Source organism: Lipotes vexillifer, unplaced genomic scaffold, assembly GCF_000442215.2.
Source record: "Lipotes vexillifer unplaced genomic scaffold, Lipotes_vexillifer_v1.1 scaffold4991, whole genome shotgun sequence".
Taxonomy (NCBI): domain Eukaryota; kingdom Metazoa; phylum Chordata; class Mammalia; order Artiodactyla; family Lipotidae; genus Lipotes; species Lipotes vexillifer.
The window spans coordinates 26,780-33,354 of NW_006796140.1; the positions used below are offsets into that span (position 1 = coordinate 26,780).

At 41.0% G+C, this 6,575-nt stretch overlaps 1 pseudogene; it reads right to left on the minus strand.

Moving 5' to 3' along the window:
- Window positions 1–205: 205 nt before the first annotated feature.
- Window positions 206–739, minus strand: LOC103068676 (late histone H2B.L4 pseudogene; annotated as a pseudogene).
- Between the last annotated feature and the right edge of the window lie 5,836 nt (window positions 740–6,575).

The window sequence follows — 6,575 nt, forward strand, 5'->3', positions numbered from 1 at the left end:
GACGAGTTCGCGATTCTCTGTGGAATGAATGGCACTACAGACATATACTCAAGCAGAGTGGATGAGGTTTATGGTATTTCCCTCATGGCACAGGGTGACAACCCAGAGTGGATTGGACTCTTCAGAGCTACGGGTCTTTTCCCGCCAAGTGAGTGGCTCTGAAAAGAGCCTTTGGTTTGCGATACTCAGGTGGTCCGGAGGCAGCTCATTTGCCGGTGGTGTATCTGATGACGGCCTTGCTGGCATTGGACACGGCGTGCTTGCCCATATCGCCAGGCAGCAGCAGGCGCACGGAGGTCTGGATCTCTCTGGAGCTGAGGGTGGAGCGCTTGCTGGAGCGGACCAGGCGCGCCGCCTCGTTGGCGATTTGCTCAAAGATGTCCTTAACGAACGAATCCATGACGTTCACGGCCTCCTGCGAGAGGCTCAGGCCCTCGTGGACCTGCTTCAGCACCCTGGGGAAATAGGCGGCAAAGCTGTCGAAGCCGTCAGCGTGGCGGCGGCGGCTGCGGCGGCGGCGGCGGCGGCGCTTCAGTGTCTTCTGCTTCGGGTTCTTCGGCTCAGCTTCGGAGGGCTCGGCTTCCTTGGTGGCCAGGCTTTCTTCAGACGTCTCAGACGAAGGCTCAGGCATGTCGGAAGCACCTTCCCCACAGCTCAGAGGGAAGGACAGTGCGGCAGTTGGGGGCCGTTGGCCCGCTTTATACTCCCTGCCTTCTCTGACGTCACGGGCAATGTTCATATCTGATTGGATAAAATGCAAAGCAGGGAGGCCTGTCACTAAGGCACCCCATGTCACGTGTGATTGGATGGCCCCCTGCTTGGCCTCCAGTCAATCAATCACAGTGGAAATCTGGTGACCTTTAAACTTTCCGTGACCTCTACCAGAAAATCTTTGAACTAAGCCCCATGTAGGCAAAGTTCACCTCAGCTGATTTATGCCTACTATTTATGCATGAGAACTCTGAAAGATGTCACCCAAGTCACCTACCCTGAAGAAAAATCAGTTTGAGCTTCCTGAGCGAGTCTGACCTCCCTAACTCAAGTCGTTGCCGCCATCAGAATGACTTTGGCCACTTGGCAGCCATTTTAATCCCACACAGAATCTTACCTTTCCATGGCTGAGCCTCCGTGGCCTGAGTGGGAACTCTCTGACATGGTCTGCAGAGTGCTCCTCAAAATCGTGGGACAGAATTGACCAGCTATTACCTCCAGTACTCATCAAAGTCCCCAGCGAATCTGAAGTGTAGAAATAGTGAAACCAAATTCTCCAAAGATGGAACAAGAACAGAAATGGATCACTTATAAAATTACTAAAAGTACTTAAATAATTACCAAATTAAAATTATTTTCTTAACATTCCTTAGGTTCCCCAAATACCCACATGCTTGAATTGGTGAATAAATATTAGAGCTGTTAGTTGAAATAGCGATTAGTCTAATTCTCTAAGAAACTTCTAGGGTGAGAGAAGAGGAATCAATAAAAGGGAAAGAGTATTAAATCAGAAACATACTCATTTCAAAAATCAATGATAATTCACACAATGCTATTTTTAATATGTTCACATAAAAATAAGTTACACAGTGTGAACCAAAAAGGACTGAAGAAAATTTGAAGAAATGGATGTCTTCAATGAGCTATGATCTAAATGGTCATGCTTCCTAGCGTATTTCCTATGAGGCCTTTAAGGGGCAGCTATTTCTACTGCTAATAAACAGTTCTAATCAAAAAGAGAAAAAAGCTAATTTTCAATACTAGCAAATATAACATGATGATAATTCATGGAAGAAAGTTTGCAACAGGGAATTTTGTGGGCCATGATGACAGAGTTACTATGAACCCGAATCACAAGAGAATGGCTTGTGATTACAAATTCTCAAGGAGACTTTTTCCCAGCCACAATCAAGGACATGGAATAGAATTTGTTCGGGCACCTTCCTTTTCTGTTAGGAAAAGTCTAGTTTTTTTATTAAGGGTGCAGTCATTCAATCAAATACAATTACTTAAGGTCTCAGTGAACTATTAATTTCCATCCCTTTTCACAGAGAGTTGAGCATTTAAAATAATGTTTTATAAATAATTTTGTCAAGTTATTCATTATGTTTGGAATGGAAGATGTTCACATTTTCTATTCCATTTATTGTCCAAGATAGAATCCTAAGTGACCCTTAAGGGGTAATCCAAGCTAGGGTCTCTAAATTGTATTCAGCTTATGTCTAAGCTATTCTGCAATGTGAGAGATAATTGACACACTTACTGGTGTCATGGAGGTACCTCTCCATGGGGCTGTCCAGTAGGATAGGCAGAGTTTTTCTCATCAGCTCAGAACTCTCAAACAGAAAGGCCAATCTATGTGTCCTCTTAAAGATTAGCTCTGTAATGGACACAACATCACTTCTTCCATACTCCACTGGTCAAAGCCATTACAGGCCTGCCAGAGTCAAGAAGAGGGGGCACAGACATGCTTTATCCATTGAAGTGTCCAGGAATAGGCAGCGTTCACAAATCTAACAAGTAGTGCCGTGCAACACATGCTTCTTGAGATGCGGCTAGGTGCCACACACATGTCATGTCTGTAGCACCAAGTCCTGGTTTCCTTGGGCCACACTGTTAAACTACGGAATACATTCCCCCTTGACTCACTCCTGTCTGGATGAACTCATGCATGCAGTGAATCCCTATAATCAAGAGCAGACCTTTCATGCTAGTGGCATGAATTTTCTGACCATTATAGACATCTCTCCCCCTACTCCTGTGTGCCTGAACATAGAGACATATACACATGGATTGACAGAAAGAGTGTATCAAGTGAGTACATGCTAAAAAGAACTCTACCAGAAACCGCTTCGAATATCAGTTTTCTTGACTTGGGGCCACTGAGTTTTCCCATATTCCTCAAGGTCCTCTTCTTTAGGGGCCCCCTAACACCAGTTACTTTAATTGCAATCCATCCCTCTCCATCTTGTCCACAAATGAACATATCCTCAGAGTTATGTTGGGCAGGTTCGGGGTCACGGAAGGATCTGAAGGAGGAGGACAAGCAGAAACAGCCCCTGATATCTGCAATCCCATGTTCTTGGAGTTTGCTTGAGGGAAATACTTGACTAAGCAATTCCACTTGAATTAATTCCCCAAAGGAGATTCACATAGGTCAAGCAAATCTGCGCTGCATTTCCATTTATTCTAAAATATTTCCTTTCTGGTTTGTCCAGAGAATCATTGTTACTAGGGGCTCCTGATAGGTTCACATTCTCAAAGGTTCATACGATGTCTGATGGACCAGTCCCTAGATTGAGATTTAGGATATCACTTGAATCCTGGTATCAGATCTAACCAAGCAGCCACATGACCCTGTGTAATGCCCTTCACCTCTCTAAGAGTATCTCATGTGGGAAAATCACTGAATTTTTAGAAGGGACAGAAGTCACTGTGACAGTGTTTTCTTAGGATAAATACACAGGAGTGGGATGGCTGGATTTTTAATTATTTGAGGGATCGCCATACTGTTTTCCATCATGGCTGCAAACATTTACATTCACACCAACATGCAGGAAGTCTCCCTTTTTTCCACATCCTTACCAACACTTCTCATTTGTTTTCTTTCTGATAATAGCCATTCAGACAGGTGTGAAGTGATATTTAACTCTGGTTTTGATTTGCGTTTCCTTGATGATTAGCGATGCTGAACATCTTTTCATGTGCCTGTAGGCCATCTGTGGGTATTGCTTGGAAAAATGTCTATTCAGATACTCTGCCCATATTTAATCAGGTTGTTTGCTTTTTGATATTGAACTGTGTGCATTCTTTGTATATTTTGGATATTAGCCCATTGTTGGACATATCATTTGCATATGCCTTCTACCGCTCAGAAGGAGAACTTTTCATTTTGTTGATGGTTTCCTTTGCCGTGCAAAAGCTTTTGAGTTTAATTAGGTCCCATTTATAAATTTTTTGCTTTCCTTTTCCTTGCCTGAGGAGACATATGCCAAGAAAAAAAAAAAATATTACTGAGACCAGTGTCTAAGAGAATAATGGAAATGTTTTCTTCCAGAAGTTTTATGTTTTCAGGTCTTACATTTAAGTCTTTAATTCATTTTGAATTCATTTTTATGCATGGTGTGAGATAGAAGTCTAGTTTTATTCTTCTGCATATAGCTGTCCAGTTTTCCCAACACATTTATTAACTAGCATGTCTTTTCCCATTGCATATTCGTGCCTCTTTTGTCATCGATTAATTGTCCATATACGTGTGGGTTCATTTCAGGCATCCTTATTCTCATCCTTGCATGTATGTGTCTGTTTTTGTGCCAGTAGCATAATGTTTCAATACTGTAGCTTTAGAGTGTAGTTTGAAATCAGGGAGTGTGATACTTACCAGCTTTGTTCTTCCTTCTTGACATTGTTTTGGCTATTTGGGGTCTTTTGCGTTTCCACAAATTTTAAAATTATTTTTCTAGTTCTGTGAAAAATGCCCTTGGTATTTTCATAGGGATTGCATTGAATCTGTAGATTGCCTTGTGTAGTATGGTCACAATATTAATTCTTCCCATCTATGAACATGGTATATCTTTCCCTCTGTTTGTGTTGTTTTCAGTTCCTTTCCTCAGTGTCTTAGAGTTTTCTGACCACAGGTCGCTTACTTCCTTAGGTAGGTTTATTTCTAGGTATTTTATTCTTTTTGATATGATGGTAAATGGGATTGTTTCCTCACTTTATCGTTCGGATAGTTTGTTATTAGTGTATAGAAACACAGCAGATTTCTGTATATTTATTTTGTAACCTGCAACTTTACCACATTCATCGATGAGTTCTAGTAGTTTTTTGGTGACACCTTGAGGATTTTCTATCTATAGTACAATGTCATCTGCAAACAGTGACCGTTTACTTTTTCCTTTCCAACTTGGCTGGCTTTTATTTATTTTATTTGTCTGATTGCTTTGACTAGGACTTCCAATCCTATGATGAATTAAAGTGGTGAGAGTGTGCATCATTATCTTCTTCCTGATTGTAGAGGAAATACTTTCAGCTTTTCACCATCGAGTATGATGCTAGCGGTGGGCTTGTCATATATGACCTTTATTATGTTGAGGTACGTTCCCTCTACAACAACTTTGTTGAGAGTTTTGATCATAAAAGGATGCTGAATTTTGTTAAAGCATTTTCTGCATCTATTGAGATGATAATATTATGTTTATTCTTCAATTTGTTAATGTGGTGTATCATATTGTTTTTCTAAACATCTTTATTGGAGTATAATTGCTTTACAATGTTGTGTCACTTTCTGCTGTATAACAAAGTGAAGCAGCTATATGTATACATATATCCCCATACCCCCTCCCTCTTGCATGTCGCTCCCACGCTCCCTATCCCACCACACTAGGTGGTCACAAAGCACCGAGCTGATCTCCCCTTGTGATGCAGCTGCTTCCCACTAGCTACCTATTTTACATTTGGTAGTGTATAGATGTCAGTGCTGCTCTCTCACTTTGTCCCAGCTTATCCTTCCTCTTCTCCATGTCCTCAAGTCCATTCTCAATGTCTGAGTCTTTATTCCTGTCCTGCCCCTAGGTTCATCAGAACCATTTTTTAAAATATATTCCATATATATGCGTTAGCATATGGCATTTGTTTTTCGCTTTCTGACTTACTTCACTATGTAGGACAGACTCTACATCCATCCACCTCACTACAAATAACTCAATTTCATTACTTTTTATGGCTGAGTAGTTTTCCATTGTCTATTTGTGCCACATCTTCTTTATCCATTCATCTGTCGATGGGCACTTATGTTGCTTCCATGTTCTGGCTATTGTAAATAGTGCTGCAATGAATATTCTGGTATATGACTCTTTTTGAATTATGGTTTTCTCAGGGTATATGCCCAGTAGCGGGATTGGTGTGTCCTACGGTGGTTCTATTTTTACTTTTGTAAGGAACCTCCATAGTGTTCTCCAGAGTGGCTCTATCAGCTTACATTCCCACCAACAGTGCAAGAGGGTTCCCTTTTCTCCACACCCTCCCCAGAACTTATTGTTTGTAGATTGTTTTAATGATGGCAAGTCTGACTGGTATGAGGTGATACCTGATTGTAGTTTTGATTTGCACTTCTCTAATGATTAGTGATGATGGTCATCCTTTCATGTGTTTGTTGGCAATCTGTATATCATCTTGGAGAAATGTCTATTTAGGTCTTCTGCCTATTTTTGGATTGGGTTGTTTGCTTTTTTTTGATATTGAGCTGTGTGTGCTGCTTGTATATTCTGGAGATTAATCCTTTGACAGTTGCTTCATTTGCAAATATTTTCTCCCAGTCTGAGGGTTGTCTTTTCGTTTTCTTTATGGTTTCCTTTGCTGTGCAAAAGCTTTTAAATTTCATTAGCTCCCATTTGTTTATTTTTGTTTTTATTTCCATTTCTCTAAGAGATGCGTTAAAAAGGATCTTGCGGAGATTTATGTCATAGTGTGTTCTGCCTATGTCTTCCTCTAAGAGTTTTATAGTGTCTGGCCTTATATTTAGGTCTTTAAACCATGTTGAGTTTATTTCTGTGTTTGGTGTTAGGAAGTGGTCTAATTTCATT